The following is a 17,037-nucleotide window of genomic DNA, read 5'->3' as shown; positions in this document are numbered from 1 at the left end:
CCTGTTTCAGAAAGAGAGAATAGGTAAGTTCACATTTAAATGCAAACTGAATCAAATTTATTCCCGATTCCTACCTGCTCTTACTTGTAAGCCTAGGAGGACTATTTCAATTCTCATCAGCTTGTTCTCAAAACCCCAGATCATCAGACTATGCGAGTAGCTAAAGTTAAAATGAAAAGTGTTCCTCATTCTTGCTGCTCCTATTTTTTAAAAATCCAACAACCACTGATGATTATCTGTATTAATATGTGCAGCCTTGGAAACCTCCACCAGTTTGGAGTGACTTTGGGAAATGGGAACATTCACCCAGTTTGAATCTGCTTCAAAGTTAACCTTCTAACTTGAAATTTGAATATAGTTTTAAATCAGCTTGTGACCGATTACTTTGTTTCCCACTGCACAGTTGAGAATATTAGAGAGAAAGAAAAAAGGAAGAAATGCTTTAAGTTTTCATGATCCATTGGGCATGGGAGTGTTTTGACAGATAGAAGAATGGATGACTTTCACTGTAATTTACTGACCATAAAGCTTAAAACTGCAGATTGGGAGGTGGCTATTCATTATCATACAATGAATGCGTATGAAATAATTTAGCAGTAGAAGCACATCAAACACTTAAGTAGTTTCAGCAGGATAGTTCCTTGTATGTTGAGTGTGATAAGCATGATAACATCATTGATGGAGTAAGTGTCATCCTATTCCTTTGTTATGACATAAATTACATGCAGACGTTCAAAGCAGATAAGTTAATATGTTTTCTGTCAGTAAGTGCAATCTTCCCTTCTGGAATTACCAAATGTGATAATTTCAAACTGAGCCCATCAAAGGATAGGCTAGACAAAAGTCTAGGCTATTAATCAAGTAGTTTAACCAATGTTGCGAAATAAGGTGATGAATCATACATAGTTGTGACAATAATACAATATATTTTTATAGGACAGATATCACTACACAATTTTATTCCTAAAGAGTCACAAGGCATGGTCACATACTATGCATCTGTTTAGCAATATATATATTTCTTTGTTGTTGTTGTTGTTGTTGTTGTTGTTTAGTCGTTTAGTCGTGTCCGACTCTTCGTGACCCCATGGACCAGAGCATGCCAGGCACTCCTGTCTTGCACTGCCTCCTGCAGTTTGGTCAGACTCATGTTCGTAGCTTCGAGAACACTGTCCAACCATCTCATCCTCTGTCATCCCCTTCTCCTTGTGCCCTCAATCTTTCCCAACATCAGGGTCTTTTCCAGGGAGTCTTCTCTTCTCATGAGGTGGCCAAAGTATTGGAGCCTCAGCTTCAGGATCTGTCCTTCCAGTGAGCACTAAGGGCTGATTTCCTTCAGAATGGATAGGTTTGATCTTCTTGCAGTCCATGGGACTCTCCTCCAGCACCATAATTCAAAAGCATCAATTATTCGGTGATCAGCCTTCTTTATGGTCCAGCTCTCACTTCCATACATCACTACTGGGAAAACCATAGCTTTAACTATACGGACCTTTGTTGGCAACGTGATGTCTCTGCTTTTTAAGATGCTGTCTAGGTTTGTCATTGCTTTTCTCCCAAAAAGAAGGTGTCTTTTAATTTCGTGACTGCTGTCACCATCTGCAGTGATCATGGAACCCAAGAAAGTAAAATCTCTCACTGCCTCCATTTCTTCCCCTTCTATTTGCCAGGAGGTGATGGGACCAGTGGTCATGATCTTAGTTTTTTTTGATGTTGAGTTTCAGACCATAATATTTCTAGATATGGCAATTTGAAATCAATTTGAAATCAATTGTTGCTTTTTAAAGAAAAAAACCACCCTACATTTTATATGGAAAATATTCCAAAGTGGCTTACAAAGCATTAAAACCAAGACATACCCTACTTCCAGGTTTGAAGGTATGGCACAAAAATGGTGGTGGGGTAGGGAGGGGAAGGAAAGAAGACTGAAAAAAAACTAACTCAGGCACCAGTTCTTATAATGGACAGCTGGGGTGTGAACCGTTCAGAACACGAGGAGCCAAAAAGATATTCTGTTGGAGTGGTCTTGCTTACCATCTCTCCCTCTACTGCAGCCTGATGGAATTGCTATTAGAAAGTGGTAGTTGAGGGAGTGGAAGAGACAAAGGCAGCTCACCTCTCAGCAGAGCCAACAGAGTGACCCTATTTTCCGTCTCCAACTCTACTGCATCCCAATGGAATGATTTTACAACACAGTTCTTTCATATGACTATGTGAAATCAGAAGCAGCTCACCTCCCACTAAGCTGGCTTTGGTCACCATTACAGTAAGGTCAGCATAGTGTGAATGCACTGGCAGGAGAACTGGGTTGGCTCCACTGGTGCATTAGCAGCGCACCAACAGCCCTACCACCTCTCCTCTCTTCCTTCTGACTGTCCCTGTCCATGCAGATTTACAGAATAATTATAATTCTGCGCAAGAATGTCTGGATTCATATTTTAACATTTTTTCAATGCATGAAACGCTATCTGTATGCATGAACACTTAACAAACCAGAGGGTGAAATTTGTAGAATAAGTCATTTAATAAAATAGGGCTTTTGCAGAAAAATAGAGAGATCTGCTTATCTACTAAGGTAAGATTTAATAGAAAAACTGCAAAAGTCTTGACGAACAAAGAGAAATTGCTGAGCTACATAGGTATGGATAACATGAGTGATGCTTAAATATTTTAGCAGCAGGAAACAACACTTGTTCTTGCATAGATTGTGCCGAGCCTCAATTTTTGCTTGGCTGCGCTTAATCTTAAAATAAATTACAAAGCCCCCAAAGGATCCTACTGATGTAAGCTTTAGCTTCCTTTCCCCAGTTACATATCCTCACAATTACTATGATTATAATAAGCAATATTTTTCCTTTGGAGCCATGAAATACTTGTAACAGTGGCAGATTCCCTTGTCCATACAAAATTATGAACCTGCTTGCATTCACAGGGTTACTGCTTTGCGCATCTGCTTTTGGTAGCATCTAAAACAATCCATCAAAACAATTACTATTCTCAGAAACTTGTGAGCAATTGCCAGCCAGCAGCAAACAACCAACAATATAAAACATCTTTGGTGCTGACCTTTGTTTTGAACTTGAAACGACTGGAATCCTGCTAAAGCTGCATTCACATAGAAGTTTATTCTTTCCCTCTGACATTTTCTGCATTTATATTTGAGCTTTCACGCAATGTAAAAGTGACTTCTGGAAACCTAACAGAATCTAGTGAAGTTTAGTGCTTGCTTCTATGTTAATTGCTTCTAGAAAAAAATCTGTTTGCAACCCATTAACCCCCCCCCCCAAAAAAAAATCATGGGAGTAAAAAGATGAAATTTGGGGCAGTGTAGCAGAATATCTTTCTTTCCTCCTATTTTCATGGATGATCATGGGGGAACAGAAGCAGGCAAGCACAGAAAGGAAAAGAGTATAGCAATGTTGCCCAATGACATTCATTGTTGCATCCAGGGCCGTCTTAAGGTCATCAGGCGCCCTGGTGCAGGAATCCCTTGGGTGGCCCCCCCCACTCTTAAAAAAAGAGGAAAGCTCTTACCTGGCGTGCTGGGCAGCGGGGGCAGGTGGAGCCTCACGGCGCCCCCCACGCGTCACAGCAGGGCTGCGCTGTGCCGGAGGCCACCCGCCTGTCCGATGCCAGATTGAGTGGGGGAGGGGGCGCCACTTCTCCGCGCGGCCTTCCTCCCTTCTCCCAGCAGGCCGGGGTGCCTGGGCAGGCCGCACCATGCCGGGGCCTTCCCGGCCATCTTCCGCAACTCCGGCACTTGCTGGGTCCACGGCTGTTTCCTTCCCGCCAACAGGGCGCTGCATTTCATTGGTAGAAGTGCTGCCATGTGACGTCGCCTCTACCAATGAAATGCAGCGCCGGGGTGAGGGATGACCCTGGCGCTGCAGAGCAGAACACTGGTGTGAATGAAATTTGGTACAACATGCTGGTACATTGGTCTAAAAGCCACAGTTCTATAATGCAGCAAGTACCACAGTGTGAAAGGAAAGTTAGAAAACAGGACAGAAGCATACCCTGCAAGTGTCCCTGAAATTTCAGGCAATAGCATGGTGGCCATTTTAGGCGCTACAATTTCACACCATGATCTTGCCCCCCCCCCAAAGTGTGTCTTTGGGGCTCCATGAACTCGTGTGGGTCATGTGAACGTTTGCATTGCTCTCCCCCTTAACACTGAGCACAAGAAGAAGTCAGGGACGTATGCTGCAATCCTCTACCAACTTTCCTTTAAACTCAGTGCTGGATTTACTTCTGCAGAACCATGTACATGGTTACACCGTGAATAGATTATGCAGTAAATTCACATATATATGAAATTATGACCCTTACTTCTTGAAGCATCAGGAATACTTCCTTCCCTAGTTTCTTGCTAGCCTGGAGAACCACACAGTGCTGAGTGTTGCTGTTAAACTACTGACCCCCACCCCACCCCTTTAGTAAGTCTGCCATAAACAGTAGTCTAGGATAAAGTCACTGCACAACAGTTGAACTGCTATTTAGTGGCACCAGTAGCCTGGTTCACAAATCACACTAAGAACAAACCTTGGCTACAGCTCATGGTTTGTGAGCAGAAAACTTCACCTTGGCTTAATTTAGTGCAGTAGCAAAAAGGATTAGAGAGGAATAAAGCAACTGTAAGTTCCTCTCTGGCATAGTCCCACCAACCCAGTTTGGTTCGGTATTACGTGCATAAACCATAGAAGAAGAAGAAGAAGAAGAAGAAGAAGAAGAAGAAGAAGAAGAAGAAGAAGAAGAAGAGGGAGAGGGAGAGGGAGAGGAAGAAGAAGAAGAAGAAGAAGAAGAAGAAGAAGAAGAAGAAGAAGAAGAAGAAGAAGAAGAAGAAGAAGAAGAAGAAGAAGAAGAGACACTTGGACTCTGCCTTTCAGCATGTACTGCAATGCCTAGGTTCACTATAAGAACTGCCTGAAAAATTCACATTGATCTTACTAGTTCTCGGTCCTTATTTGTGTTTATAAATTAGGAATTTTTTGGAAGCTGGTATTGTGCATATAAAGTACCAGAATAGAATGCCTTTCATTGCCTAATTTTAAAAAGTTAAAATCTACAGACAAGAAAGAAATGAATAATTAGCCAGGGAAACTATAAATTGGAACCATGCTCTAATAATTTAAATTTTGATCCACACTCATTTTAAAAATTGGAAGCATTGGCTTGCATCAGATAGGGAAAAATGAGTTTGGTCTTTATTTGCTTATTAATTCTATTTCTTCATTGGAAAGAAGCCTCTCTCTCTTTCCCCAGTGATTAACTACACATAATGAACTACAAGTTCCAGTTTGCAACATGGAGATTGATCAAGTTGCCAGATTGAATCCCTATTTAATATTAAGAGACATTTGAATTAACTTTGCATGGACATTTTCTTTCTGAATTGATAATAATTGTTTAGATTCTTTAAAGCAAAAGGTCCTAGCCGCTCCAAACATGACATCTAATAACAAGATGTTTTCAGCCATGCTTACCATTTTATTGAATACCTTGCATATATGAGTACCAAACTGGCTTATGTTCATTAAAAGTCCATTAAGACATTCTGCAATTTGCTTATATAACTGCATTACGGAGCCTTGCTGCTTGGTTTATAAGAAATAAGGTGGGTTCATATATAGCTATAGATACACATGCAGAAAAACCTATAATTAAAATTAACTGCAGAGTAATCACGCCTTTTAAAAAAGTTGCTTTTGAACTTTACCAGGTCTGAGATTTTTAAACATCTGTATTATGGAATCCATAAGATATAAATATAAATGCATGGAACAACCAATCACTACTGGGGGAAAGGACTTCTGAAGACTAAGATATCAGAACAAACACGATAGCTATGGAATCCAGACAAAGACTTCATTTGGACTTCCAAGTTCAATGTTTTTTTTCCCCAAACCATGATATTGCCCTCCCTTGAGATTCTGTGATCCTTTCCATGAGAGTGTCATGGACAACAAAGAGAAATAAGAAAAAGGAACATTTTGTTCCTGTTCCCTTCAATTTATCTATTTTTGAGTTTTCTTTCTATCCACAAGGAGAAAAGTGATGGCAAAGGTTGAAATATCCTGTTCTAGATCTCTGATCTAGTTAGATGTATAAGCACTGTAGTTTCCCAGCAGAATATTTTTCTTCGTAAAGATCAGGAAAAGGTTGCAGTCCATTACTTTTCTTCTATATCCTACGGCACAAATTGCCATTTTCTGATCAATCCGTTGGCTATGACAGCAAAAACCTGTTAGATGTAAAGGTAGCTTTGGAGAGAATTTTGACTGAAGCTAACACACACACACACACACACACACACACACACACACACACCACAATTGATTTAGTTTTATATCCACCTTAGAAGAGAGAAATTCAGAAATGACTGATAAATAAAGTCTAGGACTGGAGAACATATAGCCCTCCATATGTCATTAGGCTACAATTCCCATCAGCTCTGACTATTGGTCATACTGACTGGAGCTGATGGGAGTTATTAAGAGTCCAGCAACATCTGCATGGACAGAAAGCTTCCCATCTCCCTTTTATCCCCTTGTGTATTGAGCACAGTAGAATGAAAATGTATTCCCTCCCCTCCCCCTTTCAAATAATTGTAGTTTTGTTGTGGAGGAAGGGGAAATTGACTTCATCTCCCATTCAATTGCTCATCCCATTGTCCCTTTGGAATTGCAGACTTTCATTGCTCCACATGGATATCTACAAACTCATCGGGCAGTATATTTCTGAGCTCATGTTTGAATGAATAATAGGACACATGGGCCGTGTCATGCTGCTATGTCCTCATTATGATTTATCTGTGAAGTCTGTCCACTGCAATATGGTGGGGCAATCTAATTCAGCAGAAGCGAATTTGCTTTGGATTTTCAGATGGAGTGCTGTCAATACAAAGGGGGAAAGGGACAATTAAAGTTTGCTATCTACCTGTGTTTTTTAGGAAGTGACTTTTTCACTCATTCAGATTTCCCACAGTTCATTGATACCTAGATCCAGAGGTAGGCATGCACACTCTCAGGACAAGAGTCTCCATTTTGGCAGCTGCCCCAAGCATCAACAATTGTCAGGTCCCAGACTACTGTACTTTTTAAAAACATGGGTGAGTTTTGGAATGCAGTTTGAGATGTAGCACAACTGCAGATAGAAAGGGAACTGGTGGCATTGTGTGTGTGTGTGTGTGCACGCGCGCGCGTGCATGTGTGCGCGCATGTATGTATGCTCACATTGTTTCTTTTTTCTGAATTGCTGCTTCAGCAGCTCTTGTGGCGGATGGATGGCAGCTAACAGATTGAGGTTGAATCCTGACAAGACAGAAGTACTGTTTGTGGGGGACAGGAGGCGGGCAGGTGTGCAGGACTCCCTGGTCCTGAATGGGGTAACTGTGCCCCTGAGGGACCAGGTGTGCAGCCTGGGAGTCATTTTGGACTCACAGCTGTCCATGGAGGCACAGGTCAATTCTGTGTCCAGGACAGCTGTCTACCACTTCCATCTGGTACGCAGGCTGAGACCCTACCTGCCTGCGGACTGTCTCACCAGAGTGGTGCATGCTCTAGTTATCTCTCGTTTGGACTGCTGCAATGTGCTCTATGTGGGTCTACCTTTGAAGGTGACCCAGAAACTGCAATTAATCCAGAAAACAGCAGCTGGACTGGTGACTGGGAGCGGCTGCCGAGACTTCCTAACACCAGTCTTGAAACACCTACATTGGCTCCCAGTATGTTTCCGAGCACAATTCAAAGTGTTGGTGCTGACCTTTAAAGCCCTAAATGGCCTCGGTCCAGTATACCTGAAGGAGCGTCTCCACCCCCACTGTTCTGCCCGGACACTGAGGTCCAGCACCGAGGGTCTTCTGGCGGTTCCCTCGTTGCGAGAAGCCAAGTTACAGGGAACCAGGCAGAGGGCCTTCTCGGTAGTGGCGCCTGCCCTGTGGAACACCCTCCCATCAGATGTCAAAGAGAAAAACAACTACCAGATTTTTAGAAGACATCTGAAGGCAGCCCTGTTTAGGGAGGCTTTTAATGTTTAATAGATTACTGTATTTTATTTTTCAGTTGGAAGCTGCCCAGAGTGGCTGGGGAAACCCAGCCAGATGGACAGGTTATAAATAAATTATTATTAATTATATTATTATTATTATTATTATTATTATTATTATTATTATTATTATTAGACCAAACCCTAACCAGCACTCCCTATTCCGGGTGGTAGTGTGAGATCCTTGTGGAAGCTTAGGTCACAATTCCCACATAGTGCTGTCTCACTATAACTATGAGAAACTACAGTTTTATGAAATAAAAGGGAATAAGCAGAGTTAACCAGTAGAATTCCCATGCCCACAGGGGTTCTAGGCATTATCAGGACATAGAATCATAGAGTTGGAAGAGACCACAAGGGCCATCCAATCCAACCCCCTGCCAAGCAGGAAACACCATCAAAGCATTCTTGACATATGGCTGTCAAGCCTCTGCTTAAAGACCTCCAAAGAAGGAGACTCCACCACATTCCTTGGCAGCAAATTCCACTGTCGAACAGCTGTTACTGTCAGGAAGTTCTTCCTAATGAGAGGGGCAATTGCTGCACAGAACCCTAATCTCCTCAAAATAACAATAATCTTCCATGCTATGGCAATACATATCATGTATAAATGTGTTTAATAAAAATAAATAAAACAAAATAATTCTGACCTAGAAATCCTCCAGTTTGCCGCCAGTTCTTTAAGAATATGAATATGAATTAGTGAGCCATTTTAACCATATTTTAAAGAAAGGTGTTTGGGTCATTTTGACTGCAATTTAAATCAATTTGCTTTCCCCCTATATTTGATTCCAAAGCCATGGCACTGAAGAATGAGATAGTAATCATTCCAATCATAACTGTTAGTGAGCTTTACCAGGTGCACTTTAGACAAGGATGCTATTACAATTCAATGTATGCAAGTGTTATGCAAATTGTCCAATTGTGAGTTACTGGATAAACATTCAGAGTCTGAAAGTCCAATCAGGATGCCATTTATGAGTTGAAAAGAAGAAAGGCAGACCAACACAAAAAGTGAGTTACCTAGCCCCATAGCAGCACCCAGAACTGAGGATTATATCGAGTTGCCATTTGTTCAAGGTGTACTTGCACCTGAGTCATATGGTTTCCATGACATCTCACATGTTCTGTACATGTGAAACGTTGCCAAGAAGAACACTGCAAATTTCCTCAGGAGCAGGTCCAACATAGTCAAAACGAGAGAATAATTGCATGTGATAAAGCATTTCCTCGCCTTCCACAGAAAGCCTTTTGGGGTGCTACTTTATGGGTGTATCTGCCTGTGAGGGAATTCTTCAGCCTGCTGCTTGGCTAGCAGGCTAACGCCCAGCCCAGCTGACAGAAGTGCTCCCAAAGAATGGCTGAAGCAAATTCACTCACCAGAAATGGCTGAGACTTGATCTTCCTTTCAGCCGCTAGTTCAGACTGTGATTGATCAACGAGGGAGTCCAATGTCTCATCCCTGGCACACTTTCACTGAAAATAGACTATCGGGAAGATTTGAATGGATTATCTCCAAGGCCTAACAATAAGAGCATCTTATTGAGCAGTTGATATTAGCCATTGTGGCAGAGGCAAGGTCAAAGTCCATCTTTTTGACAGCATTCTTGGTGTTAGTGCTTGTCACCAATGCTGCTGAAGGATTGCACTTTTTCAATTTGCCTTTAATCTTACCCTATGGCTCCCAATAGCTCTTCTTGGGTTGACTTAAGATAGGTGCAATAAACTACTTTAGCCTGGAGATGATAAGAGCATACTTGACACCTACAAGAAATAAAGGTCATACCCTCTTTATTGGTCTCGGAGGGTTAAAGGTAGCATAATATTGCTAAAGCCACATGGCCACTTAATAACCATTTGACACACTTATGTGCTTTAAGCCTATAAAAGATCAAGGTAAAATGTTGGGTAAAACACAGCGTCTGAAAATGCAGTTCTGCTTAGATAAATATAAGATTTGGGAGCTAAAATTATTATTTTTTTATAGTATTTTTTATTAAGGTTTTTCAAAATACAACAAGAAAAAAAGCACAAGAACAGAAAAACAGAGAAAACACAACAATAATAACACTACAAAAAATAAAAATAAAAACACAATCAAATTGTTTGTTCCTTAATCCCTTTACATTGTCTATAGGGACCCCCTCGGGTTTCCCTCCCTTTGGTCCTTTAATAAATTTCTAATTAGCAAATTCTATATCATTTTAATCCCCTTATACATCTTATTTTTTAGCTATCATCTCACATATTATAAATTTCCACAGTTCATGTACAACTTAATTTCTATTCTAATATATTACTTTAACATGTTTTTTAAGATATAATTTAAAATCTTTCCATTCTTCTTCCATCGCTTCTTCTCCCTGGTTGCGGATTCTTCCGGTCATCTCAGCCAGTTCCGTAAACTCCATCATCTTCATCTGCCAGTCGTCAATCGTTGGTAGTGTTTGTAGTTTCCAGTTCTTAGCAATCAAAAGTCTCGCTGCCGTTGTAGCATACATAAAAAAAGATACATTTTTCTTTGGAATCTCTTTCCCTACAATGCCCACTAGAAATGCTTCTGGTTTTTTAACAAATGTGTTTTTCAACACTTTCTTTAGTTCATTATAAAACTTGTTCCAGAAGTCACTTACTAGTGGACACGTCCACCACATGTGGTAAAAGGATCCTACTTCTTTCTTACATCTCCAACATTTATTATCATGACTGTGGTATATCTTTGCCAATTTTACTGGTGTAAGATACCATCTATACATCATCTTCATTAAATTTTCTTGTAATAAACTACACGCAGTGAACTTTATATTCACATTCCACAATTTCTCCCATTCCTCAATCATAATATTATGACCCACATCCTTTGCCCACAAAATCATAGCACTCTTTGTTTGCTCATCTTTCGTATGCCACTCCAGCAACAGTTTATACATTCTGGAAAGCATTTTCGACTTAGGTTCTAACAATTCTGTTTCCAACTTTGACCTCTCTGATTGAAAACCAATTATTTTGTCCATTTTGAAAACTTCATTTATCTGATGGTATTGGAGCCAATCATCTAATTTACATTTCAGCTCCTCATAGGTCTTTAACTTAAATTGGTCTCCTTTTTGAATCAACAAATCTCTATATTTCGGCCAACTGGGTTCCGTGTTTACTCTTTTACGAACCTTGGCCTCTAATGGTGAAATCCATTTAGGTGTTTTTCTTTCTAACAAGTCTTTGTACCTGGACCAAACACTGTACAATGCTTTTCTTATTATATGTGTTTTAAAGCCTCTGTGGGCTTTTACTTTATCATACCATACATATGCATGCCAGCCATATACATTGTCATATCCTTCTAAGTCTAGAATATCTGAGTTTTCCAACAAAAACCAGTCCTTCAACCAGCAAAAGGTCGCTGCTTCATAATAAATCTTTAAATCTGGCAGGGAGAATCCACCTCTTTGTTTATCATCAGTAAGTATTTTATATTTAATTCTTGGCTTCTTCCCCTGCCATATAAATTTTGACAAGACCTTTTGCCATTCTTTAAAACAATCCAACTTCTCAATTATTGGCAATGATTGAAATAAAAACAACATCTTTGGCAATACATTCATTTTAACAGTAGCTATACGGCCCAACAGAGAAAGTTTCAAGTTGGGAGCTAAAATTAGTCCCGGATATTGTTGCAAGATCTGGAAGTGATGTCACCTCACATTTTTTAAAAAAATACACAAAGCTCGGTTATTTGTGTAAAAAGGTGCTTATGTATGCTCAAATGTTAACCGCGAACAGTTGTGCATTTCTTTTCAGTTTTTACATTTGTAGGTTTTAATTCTATAGGCTATGCTAACAAGACAAGATATAAAATTTGAAAACCTGAAGTTACCTTACGCAGCCAAACCAATGGTCGTTTATTGCATCAGCACCCAAGAGTCAAATAACACACTATGTTTACTACGTAGCTATGTATGTGCTTCCCCCCCCCCCTGCTCAGAATTAAGCATGGGTCTAAATCTGGATCAGGATCACAGTGCATGGAGAGGGGAAGTTTAATCCTTGCCTTCTCACCCACCCCACAGCAATTACCACTAGTGAGAATGCTCCCATTATCACATTCTACTCATGATGGCGACGAGGAGAGCAGCTTAGTCAGCTTCACGGCCTTTAACCAAGACTTTAAACTGTTCCTAAGTCCTCTAGGAACCTTTTTTATACAGTCTACAGTTCTAATGACTTACTGTTTCCCCCATCGCCCCATCTCCGCTTCTGTCCTCGCCTTCTCAACCAGCGTTTTTATTGTTTTATTGTTTTATCGCCCTGCGGCCGACGCTTTGATACAGTTCAAGCTAATCAGGAGGAACGAGTTACGGAAACCCCCGCATCATCAAAGGTGAGAAAGCCGGCTCGATGGTGTAAACGGGTGGAGAGTCATCTTGGCTTTAACAAGACAACCATCAGTACTGCGACTTTAGCAAAAAATATACATTCCAGCTTGGGGAACAAAGTGGAAGCAAGGGTGTAGCCCTACTCCTACTCAGTTACAACCATGTGAATCTCTGAATTAAAGAGACCCCAGCAACTGTTGTTAACTACTTACTTTCTGCCTTCCACCCACTGCTCCTTATCCAAGATGGTATTCACCAGGAAGCACTGTAAGGATTTGGGAATTGTGCTAACATCGCCTCAGGAAGAGAAGGTGGTGAAGGGGGCCCGAAGGAGGCAAAGCAAAATCACTAATTATTTTTCCCACAAAGAAGGGGATAAGGGAGCCCAGAATGAGCTATCCCCAATAGAAGCCACCTCAGCAGTGCTGGATTGGTCAATCCAACGTAAACACCTACAAACTGAACACGAAAGCACAAACTATTCTATGAGCCTGGCGCAGGAACTCGCTCTAGCCGAGAATAACACGGCGTCTAGCCCGCTCAACATTATGGATCCCAAACCCCCAAGTTCACCACAAAAACCCAGGGTAAACCACCAAGGACCCCAAGGACTTCGGCTCATAGTGAATGGTGATAATACAGAAGAGCAGGGTGACCAGTTGCAGAACCAGATACAACAGATATGCACAGACCTTCTCAATATTACAAACTTCTTAGCAATAACAAATGGGTTACTCTTAACACTCGTGGATAATTTCAAACAGATAGACAGAGCCCCAGATCTCGTCCCCGACGCAGAAGCCAGAACCCACACATTATGTAATGTCAAACCAAGCAAGAGAAGACCTAAGATGAAGACGAAGAAAAGCAAAAATATTAAAAACATAAAGCAATCTAGAAGAACATTACACATCAGCAAAACACAGTGGCAGAAACTCTTTGACCTGCTACCATCCCCCCCCTTACCTGCAACAAAAAAAACCAAAGTACAAGGTAAGAAAGAGACCAGCAAAGAAGGCTTGACAAAGACCAAAAGTGACTCTGGGTGTGAGAATAAATCTCTGAGTACATTCAATGAAAGCACTTCTCCCATGGACGCCTCTCTCCTGTGCCCCCCCAGTCCAACTAAAGAAACAAATTTTCTCACAGACACTCGCGACTCGAGCTTACATAGAGCTCCTGCTGTAATCGCGAACAGAAATGAATTAGGGACACCTAACATCGCCGGGCCTGTATCATCAGAACCGCCAGCCTCACGCTCCAAGAATGGCTGGAATCTGGTTCTAAATCCAAATAAGATTGTATTCGCGAACTACCCTAAACCACCAAGGCCCTGCATAGGGATAGATCGTGTGAAACATCTGCTGACTGTCATAAATGGCATTCTACCGGGGGTAGTGAAAGCAGCCGACCTTGCTGATATAGAATATCTATACCAAGACGGACAATCATTACGAGCCCTGATCACACTTACTGATCACAAATTGGTCAACTTTATCCTGAGAACAAGGAATCTATTCAAAACGAAAAGAATAGATTTATTAAGATTATTCGAAAACAGAGCCCCACCAACCTCCTTATTGGCAGCGAAGACAGAAAGGAGGACAGGAGCAGAGGAACAAAAAGGAAGAGCACACAAGCAACATACCAGGAGCCAAGTGCAAAAGCGGGAGCATGCTGAACATGATGCACCAAAATCAAAGAAGGAAGTCATTGCCTCTCCGGAGAGCCTAGTACATCCGTGTGACGGAGAAGACTCCGTCTCCGCTGAAGAGGACGCTCTAATAAATCGATTTTGGACACTACAGCTGCCAGCCCAAACTGAAATCCTGAGAAGACTGGACACGCTGAGAACAAGGCTGGCTAGAAAAGAGGACCATGGAGAGATGACGGAGGGCCCACATATATGGCCCATTTCCCCTAAGTGCTTAGTGGACAAGAGGACGACGGGAGGCTCCTTTAAATGTGTAGACGCGGAACACCAAGATCAGCCCCCGCTAGCCTATGGAAAGGCAGAAGTAAATCAGGCGGCGACATCCCCGAGTGCATGGATTGACTATCTCAAGCTCTCCACCAATGAAATGGCTTCTCCCGTAACTGCAAACTCCACATTAAGAGCAAAGGCATACCACTCTCCCTTGAAGCAGATGCCTACTAATAGATCCAATGGTAGCGTTTTTTTAGACAAAAAAGGACTGTTGGACAGTGTGGAATCGGCGATCTGATATCACGGAGACGTCGGGACTTAAAGCTGATGTCCTGGAACATCGCAGGATGGCAAGCAAAGAAAAATAACCAACATTTCATAACACTTCTCAAGCAATACGACATCATCCTTTTGCAGGAGACCTGGTACATTGATCCCATCCTGCTCAACGGATATTCCTGCCATTCTCTGCCCGCCACGCCATCCCTAAGGGGAGGCAGGCCAAGTGGAGGCTTAGCCAGTCTTGTTTCCACAGAGCTAGAACACTCTTTAACAGTCCTACCAAGCTGCAACTCACTAGCAACGGCTGTCTTACTTAATCTCAGGAAAGAAGCACTATTGCTGGTAAATGTTTATCTGCCCCCCTGTAATAAAAAATCCATAGTTAAAGCCAATTGGGAAGAGCTGGAAGCATTTCTAGAGCCCCTTGAATCCTTCTATCCATCCACCCCAATCATAATCGGTGGGGACTTTAACGCACGCATGGGAACAGATGATTACAACCTATACAGACAATACAATCAGATTCAGGACCCTGGAAGTACAACAGTCATAGGCCCCACACGACTCTCCAGAGACAGCAGATGCAACTATTCGGGGTTATGCTTAGCCCAGGCTGCAAAAAGAAGGGAATTGACAATACTAAACGGCAACCAAGCCGGGGACCGCCCAGGGGAATATACCCACTTTGCTAAGGTGGGCGGAAGTGTTATTGATTATATATTGATATCAAGTTTTGTCTACAACCTTGTGTCGAAGTTCCAGGTGGAGCATAATACAGAGAGTGACCACCTACCACTAACCCTAGTATTAGATGGCCTATCTCCAAACAAAGCCAAGGCTAACCCATTTTTCATCCCCATCGCCAATTTGGATCAACCTGCACCTAGAAGAATAAAATGGACCCCCATTTTGAATTTTGAGTTAACCCACCTTCTTCTCTCGGAAGAAGTGAAGACTATCTATTCGGCCATCGCATCAGCTAATGCAGCGAGTTTGGCCATGGACCTATTTAAAGAGCTTTTAGAGAGGCTGAAAAGCTTTCTAACATCAGAAATCCTTAAAATTGTAACAAAGCGGGTAAAAGACTCAGAGAGGTGGTTTGACGCAGAGTGTAGAAAAGCAAGGAAACTCCTGAGACTAACATACCGCAAATACAGAAACACCGGAGCACCCTCTCTATTTACAGCATACATCACCTTAAGACGAAATTACAAACAAACATTAAAGAGAAAAAAGCAAGAAGCCGAGAGAACTGCATGGGGTTGTTTACTAAAGGCTTCGAACGAGAGAGATTCAGGCTGTTTCTGGCGTACCATCTCGGGCCTCCTGGATCAGGAGCGCTATGGGCCTTTATGTACGGTCGAACCACAGGAGTGGCTCAGATACTTTCAAACTCTGTTTCAAGATGACGAACTCCAACATAAAGAGATAGGTGCCCACCCAGGGGAGTTACCACCTTGGCCCCCAGTCTCTGCAGAGGAGGTAGGGAAACTAATCGGGCAACTTAAGAACAACAAAGCCCCGGGATCAGACTATATACCCACAGAACTTCTGAAGGCAAATCTGGGCTGGTGGGCCCCCCTATTGGCAACCATGTTTTCTCACATCGATTCTACAGGCACAATCCCTGACTGCTGGGCAGAGGCAATAATTATCCCCATCTACAAGAAAGGACCTATGTCAGACCCGGCAAGTTACAGGCCTATTAGTCTCCTCCCAATACCCAGCAAGCTATATGCCAAACACCTATATACTAAACTAACCAGCTGGATGGAATCAGAGGCAATTTTGGCGGAGGAGCAAGCCGGGTTTAGACAGGGCAGATCGACTACAGATCACTGCTTTGTACTATCACATCTCATTGATAAGTATGCTAAAGAAACACGTGGGGTGCTATATGCAGCCTTTATAGACCTGAAGGCGGCTTTCGACTCAATTTCTCGAGCCAGACTTTGGACCAAACTGAATACAACCAACATTGATAAAAGACTATTGTTCTTGATAAGCTGTCTTTACAAGGACACCAAGCTTTTTGTAAGAACCTCACTCAATGGGCAACTTATTGGTCCCATTTCATCCACCAAAGGGGTCAAACAAGGCTGCATCCTAGCCCCAGCCCTATTTAATTTATACATCAATGACATGATTAACTGTCTAACAGGCCCGGAGTTCCACGCCCCCAAATTGGCTGAAAAACCAATTTCGGCACTACTGTACGCGGACGACGCGGTCCTTCTCTCACGAACCAAAATTGGCCTTAAAAGATTGATGAGGGAATTCTCGGCTTATTGTAGGAGAGAACAATTGGTGGTGAACTGCCAGAAAACTAAGGTTATGGTGTTCGCCAGGAGACACAGACAACATAGATGGGTAATGGACGGCCAGATAATAGACCAGGTTAAGACCTTCAAA

The sequence above is a fragment of the Zootoca vivipara genome, chromosome 11, assembly GCF_963506605.1.
Source record: "Zootoca vivipara chromosome 11, rZooViv1.1, whole genome shotgun sequence".
Lineage (NCBI taxonomy): Eukaryota > Metazoa > Chordata > Lepidosauria > Squamata > Lacertidae > Zootoca > Zootoca vivipara.
Note: the sequence above shows the minus strand (reverse complement) of the source record.